This window comes from Macaca fascicularis, chromosome 6 (assembly GCF_037993035.2).
Source record: "Macaca fascicularis isolate 582-1 chromosome 6, T2T-MFA8v1.1".
Lineage (NCBI taxonomy): Eukaryota > Metazoa > Chordata > Mammalia > Primates > Cercopithecidae > Macaca > Macaca fascicularis.
In genome coordinates this window covers 144513208-144529380 of record NC_088380.1, presented here as the reverse complement: position 1 = coordinate 144529380, position 16173 = coordinate 144513208, and the positions used below count along the sequence as shown (strand labels likewise).

Below are 16173 nucleotides of genomic sequence, written 5' to 3'. Positions count from 1 at the left end.
GGAAACTCCGCCTTAGAAAGCCTCCAGATCTTGTGAGACTTATTCACTATCACGAGAACAGCATGGGAAAGACCTGCCCCCATGATTCAGTTACTTCCCACTGCATCCCTCCCACAATATGTGAGAATTCAAGATGAGATTTGGGTGGGGACACAGCCAAACCATATCATAGTCTTTGTAATTTTTTTTTTTGAGATGGAGTTTCACTCTTGTTGCTCAAGCTGGAGTGCAGTGGTGCGATCTTGGCTCACTGCAACCTCTGCCCCCTGGGTTCAAGCTGTTCTCCTGCCTCAGCCTCCTGAGTAGCTGAGATTACAAGCACCTGCCACTATGCCCAGCTAATTTTTTGTATTTTTAGTAGAAATGGGGTTTCACCATGTTAGTCAGGCTGGTCTCGAACTCCTGACCTCAGGTGATCCACCCTCCTCAGCCTCCCAAATTGTTGGGATTACAGGTGTGAGCCACCATACCTGGCCACTCTTTGTAATTTTACCACCTGTGTATGTACCTCTGACTAGTTTTGTCTGATTTTGAACTTTATTAAAAGAGCCATTCTGTAGGTTTCTTTTGTATTTTATTTACTTTCTTTATTGCTATGATTCAACCATGCAGTTACCTGTAGGTCTAAGTTTATTCATTCTTTTTTTTTTTCTTTTTTTCTTTTTGAGATGGGGTCTGGCTCTGTTGCCCAGGCTGAAGTGCAATGATAGGGTCTTGGCTTACTGCAGCCTCCGCCTCCTAGGCTCAAACCATCCTCCCACCTCAGCCTCCTGAGGAGCTGTGATTACAGGTGTGTGCCACTGCACTTGGCTAATGTTTGTATTTTTTGTAGAGATAGGGTTTTGCCACGTTACCCAGGCTCATCTCAAACTCCTGAGCTCAAGTGATCTGCCCACCTCAGCCTCCCACAGGGCTATGATTACAGGCATGAGCCACCATGCCTGGTCTCATTCTTTTTTTATTGTTATATATATTTCCTTGTATGGTCTATCCTTCTGTGGCTGGAGTGTTTTGTTTCCATTTTTGGACTATTAGAATTAATGCAGATGTGAACATTTTTGTACCTATATTCTGCTACCTTTGTGCACACAGATCTCCAGGGTATATACTCAGGAGTGGAATTGTTTAGTTCTAGAGTTATGTTTTCAATTTTAGAATTTACACGCTACTAGCAGTGAAAAAGATTCTGTTGTTCTGCATCACTTGATGCTATCAGACTTACTAATTTTGGCCATGCTGGTGAGTTTATTATGGTGGATGTAAAGTTGTATCTTTTAGTATGCGTTTCCCTGATTAGTAATGTGGTTGAGTATTTTTCATACATGTGTTGGCCATTTGGATTTCCTTTTATGTGCAACCCCTATAAAAAAGTATATTTTTGTAATTTCATATTAGATTGTCTTTTTAAAAAATTTAAAATTTATTTCCAGAAGTTCTTTATATCATGTGGATAGTAGTCCTTTTTGGGGTTGAATGTTTTATAGCTAACTTTTCCAGTCTTTTGGCTTGAATTTTCACTTTTTTAATAGTGTCAAATGTAAAATAGCTGAATTTATCAATCCTTACTTTACCATGAAAAGGTTGTGTTTTATTTAAGAATCATGAAGACATTGTCTTTTATGTTTTTTTTTTTTTTTTTTGAGACAGAGTCTTGCTTTGTCGCCCAGGCTGGAGTGCAATGGTGCGATCTCAGGTGCAACCTCCGCCCTCTGGGTTCAAGTGATTCTCCTGCCTCAGCCTCCTGAATAGCTGGGATTACAGGCGTGTGCCACCATGCCTGGCTAATTTTTGTATTTTTAGTAGAGGCAGGGTTTCACCATATTGGTCAGCCTGGTCTCGAACCCTTGACCTCAGATGATCTGCCCACCTTGGCCTCCCAAAGTGCTGGGAATACAGGTGTGAGCCACAGTGCCCGGCCTATTATCTTTTTCTAAAAGCTTGCTTTAAAGTATCTTTTTTAGGCTGGTGCAGTGGCTCATGCTTGTAATCCTAGCACTTTGGGAGGCTGAGGTTGGAGGATCTGTTGAGGCCAGGAGTTCAAGACCAGCCTGGGCAACACAGCAAGACTTTGTCTCTACCAAAACAAACAAACAAACAAAAAAAAACAAAAAAAAAAAACCACCTGGGCATGACAGCATGTGCCTATAGTTCCAGCTACACAGGAGGTTGAGGTGGGAGGATCACTTGAGCCCAGGAGTTCTGGGCTACAATGAGCTATAATGGAGCCACTGTACTCCAGCCTGGGAGATGGAGTGAGATACTTTCTCTAATAAAAATACCAAAATACCCCCTTTTTATAAAAGAGCAACATTCATATACAAAATGTCCTGGCTGGGTATGGTGGCTCACACCTGTAATCCCAGCACTTTGGGAAGGTGAGGCAAAAAGATTGCTTGAGCCCAGGAGTTTGAGACCAGCCTGGGCAACGGAGAGAGATCCCATTTCTGTTAAAAAAAAAAAAAAAGAAAAGAAAAAGAAGAAAAGAGGCTGGGTGCGGTGGCTGACGCCTGTAATTCCAGCACTTTGGGAGGCCAAGGCGGGCAGATCATGAAGTCAGGAGTTCGAGACCAGCCTGACCAACATGGTAAAACCCTGTCTCTACTAAAATATAAAAAATTAGCCAGATGTGGTGGCGCATGCCTGTAATCCCAGCTACTTGGGAGGCTGAGGCAGGGGAATCGCTTGAACCCGGGAGGTGGAGGTTGCAGTGAGCCAAGATTGTGCCACTGCACTTCAGCCTGGTGACAGAGCAAGACTCAATCTCAAAGAAAAAAGAATAATGCCCAAACAAGGTAAACACAGGTCAATAATTTATTCTTATTTATTATTATTTTTTGAGACAGGGTCTCTCTGTGTCACCCAGGGTGGAGTGCAGTGGCACAATCATGGATCACTGCAGCTTTGACCTCCTGGTCTCAAGCAATCCTCCCACCTCGGCCTCCTGAGTAGCTGGGACTACAGGTGTGTTACCATGCCTGGCTAATTTTTAATTTTAATTTTTATAGAGATGGGGTCTCACTATGGTGCCCAGGCTGGTCTCCAATTCCTGGCCTCAAGTGATTCTTGCTGGCCTGGTCAATTTCTTTTATTGTTTTTGTTTTTTTTTTTTTTTTTTTGAGACAGAGTCTGGCTCTGTTGCTCAGGCTGGGATGAAGTGGCACAATCTCAGCTCACTGTAACCTCCACTCCCCGGGTTCGAGTGATTCTCCTGCCTCAGCCTCCCAAGTAGCTGGGACTACAAGCCTGCGCCATCACGCCTGGCTACTTTTTGTATTTTTAGTAGAGACAGGCTTTCACCATGTTAGCCAGGCTGGTCTCCAACTCTTGGCTTCAGGTGGTCCACCCTCCTCAGCCTCCCAAAGTGCTGGAATTACAGGTGTGAGCCACTGCGCTTGGCCCCTGGTCAATTTAATACAAAGCAAACACCCATGTAACCACCACTGCTCATATCAAGAATAAGAGCATTCTTATTTTTGTGTCTCCAGGCACTCTTGCCCCTCATTCCCAAAAGAACCAGAACCAGAACCATCATCATGATGTCTATGTTAGTCACTTCCTGGTTTTTTTTTTTTTTTAAGTTTTTCCCCTAATTTGTATCCCTAAACACGATGATTTAGTTTTGCTTTTTTGGGGAAACACTGTTATATTTAATTTCAATTAAAGAAAAAACTTAAAAACTTAAGGAGCTAGTTTTTATTTTTAAACTTTTTGAAATATAAAATATATATGGAGAAGTATACAGATCATGAGTACAGCTCACTGAATTGTCCCTGGGTGAACATATCCATGCAACTTCCTCCTAGGTTAAGAAATGGAATATCTTCTCATGACCCTTCCTTATTATTGATTTCTTCCTTCCTCAAAAAGACTTCCCTCCTTAAACACAATTCTGACTTCTAAAATGATAGTTTAGTTTTCTCTGCTTTTGAACTGTTTTTAATGGATTCATACAATATGTGTTTGTGTCTGGCTTCTTTCATTTATTTTTGTGATTCATCATATTGTTTGCAGCTGTAGTTTGTTCATTTTCATTGTTTACATGGTATGAAGATACCATACTGTATTAATCATTCATCATTCTATCATTGATAACTACCTGAGCTTGAGTTTCCATTTTTTTTCGCCAATATAAAAAATGCAGCTATGAACTTCTGGGTCTTCCCCTGTTGCGCAGGCTGGAGTGCAGTGGTGCGAGCATAGCTCACTGTAACCTTGAAACTTCCGGGCTCAAATGATCCTTCTGCCTCAGCCTCCTGACTAGCTGGGATTACAGGTGCAAAGCACTATCCCTGGCTATTAATTTTTTTTTTTTTTTGAGACAGGGTCTTGCTCTGCTGCCCAGGCTGGAGTGCAGTGGTGCTTACTGCAGGCTTGAATTCCCAGGCTCAAGTGATTCTCCCGTCTCAGTGCCATCCCTGACCAAAATTTTTTTTTTAAGAGATGGGGTCTTGCTATGTTGCCCAGGCTGGTTTCAAACTCTTGGGCTTAAGCAATTCTCCTGCCTTGGCCTCCCAAAGTGCTGGGATTATGGGTGTGAACCACATTGCCCAGCTCTTTTACTTTTAATTAGGAACTAATATATTTACACTGATTGTAATTACTCATATTTGAATTTATTTCTGCTATCTAATGTTTTACTATTTGTCCTCCTTTAAAATTTTTTATCCATTTTTAAAATTAAGATCTTCCCATTTTATTTTATCCCCCTAATAAACTGGAAGTTATATATACTGTTTAATTTCTTATAGTGATTATGTAGAAATTTTAACATATATATTTAACTCAACAAATTATAAACTTATTTAGCCTACTCTTAAACAATACAAAGCCTTCTAATACTTTCATTTACCCTCTCACAATAGCACATGTAAAATTATTGAACAATAGTAGAATTTAGACATTGTTGCCATTATTTTGGATAGTGTTTAGATTTACAGCAAACATGCAAACGATTTTCTTTGTTCACCATTACTTCTCGCATTTTGAATCTTCCTTCTGGAAGATGGTAATTTTCTCTTAACATTTTGAAGATATACTGCAGTATCATTTGGCTTCTGTTGTTACTATTGAAAGGTCTGTTGTCAGCCAAATTATCTTTTCTTTGAAGATTAGTGTCTTTTCTTTTCTTTTTTTTTTTTTGAGATGGAGTCTTGCTCTGTCACCCAGGCTGGAGTGCAATGGCGCAATCTCAGCTCAATGCAACTTCTGCCTCCCACGTTCAAGCGATTCTCCTGCCTTAGCCTCTTGAGTAGCTGGGATTACAGGCGTGTGCCACCACACCTGGCTAATTTTTGTATTGTTAGTAGAGGCAGGGTTTTGTCATGTTGGCCAGGCTGGTGTCAAACTCTTGACCTCAGGCAATCCGCTCACCTTGGCCTCCCAGAGTGCTGGGATTACAGGCGTGAGCCACTGTACCTGGCCTAATGTCTTTTCTTGCTGCCTAATTTTAAGATCCCCTTTCTCTCTGGGTACTAAACTTTAACTATGTGTGCATTTTATACTTTCCAGCATGGCAAGTTTTAGTCTTCCAGAATTTAGGATATTTACCTTCAATTCTGGAAAATGTTCAGCCACTATTCTTTGAATATTGTCTTCCCTCCATTCTATTATCTCTTTTTTTTTTTTTTTTTTTTTTTGAGATGGAGTCTCCCTCTGTCGCCCAGGCTGGAGTGCTGTGGCGCGATCTTGGCTCACCGCAACCTCTGCCTCCCAGATTCAAGCAATTCTCCTGCCTCAGCCTCCTGAGTAGCTGGGATTACAGGCATGCACCACCATGCCCAGCTGATTTTTTATTTGTATTTTTAGTAGAGACAGGGTTTCACCATATTGGCCAGGCTGGTCTGGAACTCCAGACCTTGTGATCCTCCTGCCTCAGCTTCCCAAAGTTCCGAAAGTGCTGGGATTACAGGTGTGAGCCACTGCGTGCGGCCTTTTTTTTTTTTTTTTAGAAGAAGTCTCGCTCTGTCACTAGGCTGGAGTGCAGTGGCGCAATCTCGGCTCACTGCAACCTCTGTCTCCTGGGTTCGAACGATTCTCCTGCCTCAGCCTCCCCAGTAGCTGGGATTACAGTCATGTGCCACCATGCCTGGCTAACTTTGTATTTTTAGTAGAGATGGGGTTTCACCATGTTGGTCAGGCTGGTCTTGAATTCCTGACCTCGTGATCCACCTGCCTTGGCCTCCCAAAGTGCTGGGATTACAGGCTTGAACCACCGCACCCAGCCAGGTTGGTTTCTTTCTATGAAGGCAAGGCCTAAAATAGGGATGTACACCTTCATGTTTTGGAGCTTCTCTGCTGATGAACTTGGGGATTCAGAAAACATTAAATGCTTCTGTAAATTGTTATCTACTTTAGTGGAAAAGAGCAGTTAGGTGTAAATGTTTGGCAAAACATACAGCTGTAGTTAGACCAAAATCTGTAAACATTGCCACAGAAAATGTGGTCTGAATGAAAGGTGCCTGAAGGCTGGGCATGGTGGCTCACGCCTGTAATCCCAGCACTTTGGGAGGCCAAGGTGGGAGGATCTCTTGAGCCCAGGAGTTAAGAGACCAGCCTGGGCAACGTAGTGATAATACGTCTCTACAAAATATATATATATATATAGCTGGGCATGATGGTGCATGCTTGTAGTCCCAGCTACTTGGGAGGCTGAGGTGGGAGGATTGCTTGAACCTGGGATATTGAGGCTGCAGTGAGCTATAATTGGGCCACTGGACCCCAACCTGGGAGACAAAGCAAGACCCTGACTCAAAGGGGGAAAAAAAGGTGTTGAGAAGCAACCTAGCTGGTCAAATGATAGGAAGGCTCAAAAGCCTAGAGCCTCTAAGGAACAGGGAGGGTATAAAAAATGGTGAGACCCTCCTGCCTAGATTTCTGGTTAAAAAGGCAGCAGAAAGTTCATAATTTTGTGAAGGTCATAATCTCACTGAATCTCTGAGCACTTTTTTCTTTCCCCTATATGGACACAGGCAGAGGGAAGAAGAGAAAGGGATATTTATTCTTTGTTATGCATTTATTTTTAACAATAAAAGTTCTGACTGTGGAAAAAATATTTAGCTGATTATAGGAATTTAATAAAGAAGCCAAAACAAATTAGTCTTATAGCTGATGATAGTATTGGCTTACATTATTGTCATACACTGAATTCTAAGTTATCAGGCCAAATATGTGGACTTGGCAAAGATGAGACTTACTGTCAATTGTTCCAGCTCTCCAAACTGGATGTGACTGGCACCAGTGGCCATATGAGTGAATATAGAAGCTGAAATCCACATTATGTTAACTTTGGTTCTATTCCACCAAAAGATTTTATTCCAGAGATACATGAGATGAAGCTTTTCCAGGGCAGAGATCGTGATCATGTACCCTAGCACAGTGCCTGACCCATAATAGCTGCCCAAGAAGTATGTGTTGAATAAGTAAGTGGCACAAAAGTTATTCTGGGTTACTAAGATCAGAACAGTATTTGCCATTATTTTGGAGGTTGGCGTGGGATTTGTACACCCTGGAACAGTTTCTTCTCTTTGCAGCTAGTGATATTTTTCTGTTTATGAAAAACACACATTCTTGCACACTGGCACAATGGTCCTGGGCAAAGTGGCACAGAAAGATTTCCACTCCATTTCTTGGAAGAGCCAGAGCCAGCAATACATCTCTCTAATGGTGAGTTGCTTCTCTTTTATCAGAGGATTTAAATTTGATGTGTTTTTAGTCCTTCCTTAATTCCCAGTAGAGGAGACTACCTCAAGGAGGAAATTAATTAGCTGAGTTTGACTGAATTTGATAGCATTTCACTGCTCTGTGAGGATCAAGAGTAGTCACAATCTCATCTCCATTTGCACTTGTTTTTCCCTGTACACAAGATTGCATGTAATGATGGCTTCCTATCTGTATTTATAGTCATGTCTTGTTCTACAAATGGGCAGTATAAATATGCTTCTAATTGGGGAAGAGGTGTGCTTGTATTTATTGTAACTTACAAGGCTCAGAAGATCTTAAAACCAGCACCGAGAGTTTGGGGGAATTCTTAGTGGTTCTTGGTTTTCATTTACAAATAGATAGACAAAGATTTGGCAACTTCTGTCAAGAAAGGTTTTCACACCGGGCCTCATTCCTAGCAATAAAAATCCAGATATGAAAGCAAGACATTTTCAGATTGTTCTTGAGGCCTCTGAATGCAGTATAGGAGAGGGAACCGAAAAAATTATAGTATATGGCTAATAAAGCACTTTTATGCATACCAATTTATTTAAGTCTTAGTTTCCCTATTTGACTGATGGGGACTCTAAGGTACAACTAAGTTAAGTAACTTGACTAGAGTCACAAGGCTAGTAACAGAGCTTGGAATGTTTGTTGTATCTATTTTACTTTTAAATGATATAATTGGTGGGGACAGAATATATCTTTTTGGCTTTTCTGGCTAGGGTGGCTCCAGTTTCTTATTAACATTGTATTAAGAAAGACAAGGCAGTCTTGACTGAACACAAGTTAATCCTTATCCTAGTACTCAAACAGCCTTGCTCAGGGAGATCAGTAAGGGTAAGGAGGACACCTGATTAAAAGTTTCCTTACTGATGGTGCAAGGGATGGGCTCAACATCCTGCTACATCTGGAAGAGCTGAATTCAGTCAAACTCATGTAAAGGAGGGAAGAAGCCATTTACATTCTCTGTGAATAATGAGGGCATTCTTAGCCATCTGTAAAGTAACCGCAGAGACAGAGAGCTACTTCCCGACTTCAAGTCTCATTCCAGTGACACTGGTGACCTTGGGGAGACAGATATGCTGAGGTCCTCTCTGGCATCTAGAATGCAGTCCAGGTTGTAGCAAAGATACATTCCTTCTACGGTGATGGGACTCACGACCTTACTTCTGAGAGGCATAATGTCCCTGTTCAGATGAGCTGGATAGAATGCTTGTTTTCTAGGCTTAAAAGTCATCTTGCAAATAAATAACAATCTTATCTTAAGCAGCAATTTTCCTGGCATGGCCTCATCTCCAGAGGGAGTCTTAGAAACACAAAAGCTTAGTCTATACCAGTCACTTCTCATCCTGGCCAAATAGCTATCACAAACGCTATTTTTGACTCTATTGATATATTGAAATGTGACGTTTCCATCTACAGGTGAAGAATTTGTAGGAAAAAAGACAAAGTGATGTAATTTTGAAGTATTCTTTTAGTGAGGTATTTTCTCATCTCTGTAACAAACAGAATTGCTGTTCTTTGCTGTAGGGGCTGTCCTGTGCCATAAAGCATGTTTACCAGCATCCATGACCTTCACCCACCAGCCAATAGCTGATTGTCTCCAGTGGTGACAATCAAAAATGTCTGCATTCAACAGATCCTGAATTCAGAAGGAAAAAAAATGTTTAAAAAAACCCAAAAATGTCTGCACACATGGTCCCCCAAAATTGTCACAGTTGAGAACCACTGTTTTAACTGAAGCAACAAGATATTACAAAAGAAATCATCTTCTTCCCCCCATCCACCAAAAAACTAAAGTGTTCTGAGATAGACCCCCTCTAGAAATTTCAGAGGATTTAGACAAAGCAGGTAGATTAAATACTCACAGTTATTTAGTTATAAATGGCCAAATCAGAATTATTGAGGACAATGTCTTTGGAGACGTTGCTGGTGAGCTGTGATTCTTACCACAGGTGCCTGCCTACCTTTTACCTCAAGTTGAGGCAGTGGGCCTTCAATCGAACTGCTCAGAGCACTTGACCTGTGCCTCTTGCAGTCCGAGGGGCACTGTGGGCCTGTGTCTGACTCCCATAGGCTGGTGGCTGTTTTGGCAGCAGAGTGGAGGAATGTTGAATATGCACTGGAATTAGCCTGTACTCTCAAGTTTGTTCGGGCAAGAGGTGCATGAGAGCTTCCTGTGGACCAGGTGTGAACCATACAGAGCTGCCACTAGGCTAACACAGCAGCACCTTGAGAAAAAAGCTCTCCTTCGTCCAGATTCTTTGCTTCCATCTATTGGGAAGTAGTCGTTGTAATTTAGTTTGGACAAAATACTTTACTGCCACCTGCTGGAAAAACATCAAAATAAATAACATACAAAACTACAGTGAGGATGATGTGAATGGCACCCCCTAGGGTACGGAGTGCACAACCTTGTCCCACAATAAAGGGTCGCTTGCAAATGGAGGAGTGTGAGAGTCATCTCAGGTCCTATCTGACAGGGCCTTTACAGAGATGCCCAGGTTTCAACAGACAAGTAGTTGGAGGTGTGTGGAAAGAAGTAAAGAACTACCAAAATAGCTTTACACTTAGACCAATAGAATTATGGGGGAGAAACCATCAGAGAAGGGGGATGGTGGTGGCCTCTGAGGTATCCATGAAAAAAAGGTCAGCTTTAAGCATCTACCTTGCCCAGGGAATGTCAAACCATCATACAAAGTTAACAACTTTCCTGCTCCTTTTTCTCCCTGTGTTCCCCAGATTTGGTTATGGTTAGTTAAGCTGGGAGGAGAAAGACTAGGCAGGTTAAAGATGACTATGGTCCCCTCTTTGGGGCAAGCAATGAGACAACTGTTCCCAGCTGAAAAAGAGGAAAACATTTCACTCTTCGTGACTCAATGACAATAGGACTCTATTCCTAAGGAGACCACAGAACCCCTAAAAACTCATGGAACCTGCCTGAGTTTTCAATTAGGTACATGACAGATCTACTCCCACTGCACAAATTGAAAGGCATGGCAAAAGACACAAAATAAAAGTTTGTTTTGAATTATAGCCCATGTGCTCCCTATGTTGAACATACTGTTTTTATATTATCAAGTGGGATCTAAAGAATATATCTTCCAAGGATATGTTCTGGAGTTCTTGAGGGGGAAAATGGTCACTGATCAATTCATTTGTTTTTTAAGATCCCATACTTTGTGGGTAGGGTATAAAAATGCAAGGGATGCCAGGGACGGTGGCTCATGCCTGTAATCACAGCACTTTGGGAGGCTGAGGTGGGAGGACCACTTGAGGCCAGGAGTTCAAGACAGTCCTGGGCAACATAGGGAAACCCATCTCTAAAAAAATAATAAATTAGCTGGGCATGGTGGCATGTCCCTGTAGTCCCAGCTACTCAGGAGACTAGGGTAGGAATGCTGCTGGAGGTCAGGAAGTTGAGGCTGCATTGAGCCATAATCCAGACACTGCACCCTAGCCTGAGTGACAGAGCAAGACCTTGTCTCACACACACATACACACAAAAAGGCAAGGGAATCCTTCCCTCTGGGAGCTTACATCTTAGGTTTCATACTCAGAGCAAAGTATTTATTACAGTCAGTTATGTCAACAAGAGCCTGTGTTGCATATGTAGGGCAGGCTGAGGAAATTTTTAACTCTCTTTGGATTTACTCTCAAGACTTTTACTCACTTACGATAAAGCTTTTGAAGCAATCATATTGCTTCTCTTCTCCAAGCATGGAATCACAGGTAAAGCTTTCATTTAAGATATTTAAAGAGAGATACAAGGCTAAATGCACAGGCTGCACCTTCACTGGGCTGCTCTGAAATCAGGCTCTGTTGATCCTGTTTGGCAGATTTGGAAACTTTTATTTCACTCCACTCAAGTTTAATCAGGCTCCGATAAATTAATTTGGATAAAACAATTCAACCCAGTGAACAGTGTCCGATTGGTAAACCATGATATGAATTTATTGACAAAAACTGTACAGCTAGTATAACTAGTCCTAGTCATATGCCTTGGACAATCGCTTCTTATTGGGTATGCAGATTTATTTGAGAGACTCCCAGAATGATGGAAAGGCTACTGGCTGAGTTTGGAATCAGAGTATGGGCCTTTGTATGCTCTTAAAGGAGATCCAGAATGTAGGTTTACTAGGATATAAACTCCACGAAGGCAGGGATTTACTGATGTGTCTTAAGAGACTAGAACATAGTAAGCATTCACTAAGTATCTGTTGAATGAGTGAGTGAATCTGAATTCAGATTTAACTGCCCTGAGAGTAAGTGTTGGTTCTGGTCATTAGAATCAGTTGACTCATTCCTGGACAGAGTTCCTGGGAACCTCATAGAACATTCTTATTCAGATTCTTCAGGTTTTAGACTCTTTATGGACCCCACCCTTCGGTTATGACGGCATCAACTGGGTATGTGACACTTAGGTTACAGGTGGGTTAGTCTCTCTGATGAAATGTGGGAGACACTCTGGCCTCTGTAGCCCATTTACATATCATTTCATAGGATGACTTTATTTTTTTCAAATCTTGTCCCAAGTTCTATGAGGGTTCTTGTTTTACATTTTTCAGGTTACCGACTTCCAGCTCAGGCAGGTAAGGGACAACTGAATTGTGGTGGCTGCTATTTTTTGTGCAGGTGTTGATCTACCCGCCGTCAAGGAGGCCAAATGGAAGATCTCAAAGCCCTTAACAGACTATAGCAAAGAAGAGATTGGCTGAATATTCATACCTTTGTGAGCTCAAGGGAGTTGTAGGGTTGGTCTGGGTAGCTATACAAGTAAGTACCAACTCTCAAGTTCAGAGAGCTCATTCTTTCTGCCTCCTTTCAGCTCTGCCTCCGGAGCTGGCTGATTTTAGTATACGAAGCTCCCAGTGAGCCCGCAGCCTGTCGACTTCCACAGTCCCAGACTGCCAAGGTACCGAAGCCTTACAGTTCTTTCTGGAGTCTAGGTCAGGTCCTTAGGTGAAGGGGTAGGGTGGGGGCGGGCAGGACGCAGGTGCAGCCCCGTGGTACCGGACCTAACTCACATCTCTGGGAATGGGAACGGGAGTCACCGCTTAGGCCTCTCCCTGCGGTTTTCGGTTCAGGTCTCTGTGCTCCTCACCTGGATATGGGGGCCCCGGGTTTTTCTGGCCGCCTGCAGGGAGGGGCATGGCTTCCTCTGCAGAGACCAGAAGCGATCTCTGTGTTCCGGATTTTCCCTTTATCTTTCCTACTTCCTCTCCCCAGGGTCCTCTCTGCTTCCCAATCTCCCAAATCGAGGATCCCACAACCCGCCCTGGGCCCGCGCCTGGCTGCTCGCATCCTAACTCAGGAGCCCAAATGGTGGGAGAGGAACCGCGGTCCTCAAGCCTGCAGGACCCAGGGCCGCGGCCCGGGATGCTGTGGGGGTGGGGACCCTCGCCGCCCCGCCCCCGCCAGCGGCCCGCCCCGCCCCCTCCCACGCACGTCACGTCCGGCCCGGCCTCCGCCCGCCAGCCGCTCTCCTCCCGCTCGCCGTTAGGGAGGCTCTGCACCTCAGCCGTAGCCTCTGTCGCCACTCCGGCCCCCTCTTCCGCGTCTCCGCCGCCACCACCGCCGGGGATATCCGGGGGTCGCTTACCGGGCTGGCCCCGCGCCACAGCCGTAGCTTTAACCTCCCGTCAGCGGCCGCCCCAGGAAGAGGCTTCCCGGCCGCGGAGCCACTTGGGGCCTCAGTTCTCGCCCTCTTGCGGTCCCCGCGGGTCCTGGAGAAGCGGCCGCGGCCAGGGAACGGGGCATCGCGGTTCCAACGGTAGGTAAACGGGCGGGTACCCGGATCTGCGCATGCGCGGGTTGCAGGTCGCCGCGGCCCTTCGCCGCCAGTTGCCCCCCAGCACCGCCTCCCACCCGCGCCTGCTCCCGGGCGTTGCGTTTCGGGGTGTGGAGGACTACAGCAGGTGGGGCGTTCCGTGGAGAGGGCCCCCTTTCCGCTGGAGAAAGAGGAAGATGAAGCCGTGCCGGGGGGTGTGGCAGCCTTGGATTTGCAGCGGCTGCAGTGCCGTGAGCGGGCGTGCCCCTCACCTCCAGCCCCTCCAGAGTAGATGGCGCGACACCCCACGTTTCTTTGCTGACCTATCCTGCCCGCTGGCGCTGCGCCTCTTCCCCGCCCACTTCCTTCATACTGGGCAGTGAAGTTGATATAGAAGAAAAAGGAGTGTGGTTTATTCTGGGCTCAACTGCGCCCCTTTTTAAGGTCACGTGAGATGAGTGGTTGCAGACTTCCTTAAATCGCTCAGAGAATATAGCCAAAATTGGGCTGTTGGTGCACTAGGGGCCTTGTCTAGAATGCGCTCTGCATAGGCCAGGCTGGAGGGGGACACTTTGTATAACATTAGGGTTCACGTGGCACGCCTGGTTTCCTAGATGAGGTTGTAGGAAATGGAATCGGTTGGCACATGTGCGCAGTGGGAAACTGTTAAGCCCTTTTTGTTTGTAATCAGTTGAAATCAAACTGACTTTTAGAAAGATGGTGGATTATTTCATTTGGTTCCCCGTTTCGCCTTCTAATCAATGAAAAAAGTTGGGCATTTACTTTGAAGGATCTTATGATCTAAAATGGTAGCCAGAATCATTACCAATAGTAATGCAGACTATTAATATTAACTGGGGTGCACCTGTTTAGAGAGACAGACATTAAAGGGTGGTTTTGAATTATTTGTCTTTTTAGAGCTGGATTAGTGTGAGGCTATTTTCAACTCTCCTTTTTTGGTAACCTTGAAATGCTTGTTGGCCTGGTTTTCTCACAGGTACTGTGCATTTACTAAGTGCTTGTTGATGGAATTGAATGAACTGATAATAATTTGTATATCCACTGGGAGCCCCTTCTTTTTTTTTTTCTCCTTGAGACAGAGTTTCGCTCTGTCGCACAGGCTGAAGTGCAGTGGAGCGATCTCGGTTCACTGCAACCTCCTCCTCCCGGGTTCAAGCGATTCTCCTGCCTCAGCCTCCTGAGTAGCTGGGACTACAGGCGCCCGCTACCACGCCCGGCTAATTTTTGTGTTTTTGGTAGAGACGAGGTTTCACTATGTTGGCCAGGCTGGTCTCGAACTTCTGACCTCAAGTGATCTGCCTGCCTCAGCCTCCCAGAGTTCTGGGATTACAGGCGAGTCAACGTGCCTTGCCCCCTTCTTACTTTTTTTAATCCGTGCTGCTTTTAAAGTTGGAGTAATAGTTTCTCCAATTTAATATTATTACTAATTTAGACACCTGTGTGACACAGCTTACGTTCTTGGAAAATGTAGAAGGGCGTATTGCAGTGGCATAATTCATTGGGTGGTGTAAATGTTAGTGTTTTTTATTAGAATGCCATTGTTTTAGGACGGAAAATGGCTGAAATGAATCTGTTGACTTGTCAGTGTTTCCCCACCAATAAAATAACTGCTTTTATAATCATTTATTAATAACCTCAATCCATCGCTGCATAGCTCCTCCGTCATCGTATACAAATTTTAAACTTGGGGACTATAATAGTATAAATTACTGTTTTTTTGTTTGTTTGTTTGTTTTGAGACAGAGTATCACTGTCGCCCAGGCTGGAGTGCAGTGGTGCAATCCCAGCTCACTGCAACCTCTGCCCTCCAGGTTCAAACGATTCTTCTGACTTAGCCTCCCGAGTAGCTGGGACTACAGGTGCTTGCCACTGCGCCCGACTGATTTTTGTATTTTTTGTAGAGACGGAGTTTTGCCGTGTTGCCCAGGCTGGTCTCAAACTCCTGACCTCAGATAATCTCCCTGCTTCTGCCTCCCAAAGTGTTGGGATTACAGGCGTGAGCCACCTTGCCCAGCCTTACGTTCAATTTTTTTTTTTGGGGGGGGGATGGAGTTTCGTTCCTTTTGCCCAGGCTGGAGTGCAATGGCACTATCTCAGCTCACCGCAACCTTCGCCTCCCCGGTTCAAGCGATTCTGCTGCCTCAGCCTCCTGAGTAGCTAGGATTACAGGCATGTATCACCACGCCCGGCTAATTTTGTATTTTTAGTAGATACGGGGTTTCTCCATATTGGTCAGGCTGGTCTCGAACTCAGGTGATCCGTCCACCTCAGCCTCCCAAAGTGCTGGGATTACAGGCGTGAGCCACTGCGCCGGGTACATTCAATTTTTTGAGGAACTGCCTTACTCCACAGCACCTGTACCATTTTATGTTACCACTAGCAGTGCACAAGGGTTCCATTTTCTCCACATCCTTGCCAACAGTTGTTATTGTTTGCTGGTTGGTTTGTTTGACAATAACCTTTTTGGATTTTATTGTGGTTTTGATTTGCATTTTTCTGAAGGCTAGTGACAGACTTCTGCTTATTGACCTTTTGTTTGTCTTCTTTAGAGAAATGTCTATTCAGACCCATTGCCCATTTTTGAATTGGGTTTTTTTTTTGTTGTTGAGTTGTAGGTGTAGCTATTGTTTTTGAATTTATTTTCTAAATGAGTTAAAAGACCTAGCATTTCTGAAAATGAA

General features: G+C 44.2%; 1 protein-coding gene across 21 annotated transcripts in view; it reads left to right on the top strand.

Annotated features, from left to right (window-relative positions):
- Positions 1–7568: 7568 nt before the first annotated feature.
- Positions 7569–16173, top strand: part of FAM13B (family with sequence similarity 13 member B) — a 96828-nt gene continuing 88223 nt past the window's right edge. For 16 of the 21 annotated variants that reach the window (XM_073994297.1, XM_073994296.1, XM_015451926.3 and 13 more), the window contains exon 1: positions 13178–13474. The gene's annotated coding sequence lies outside the window, so the exon portion shown is untranslated. Of the gene's footprint in view, positions 7663–13177; positions 13475–16173 lie in introns of those variants that run through there. The other 5 variants (XM_073994298.1, XM_073994292.1, XM_073994291.1 and 2 more) reach the window with 1 other exon arrangement.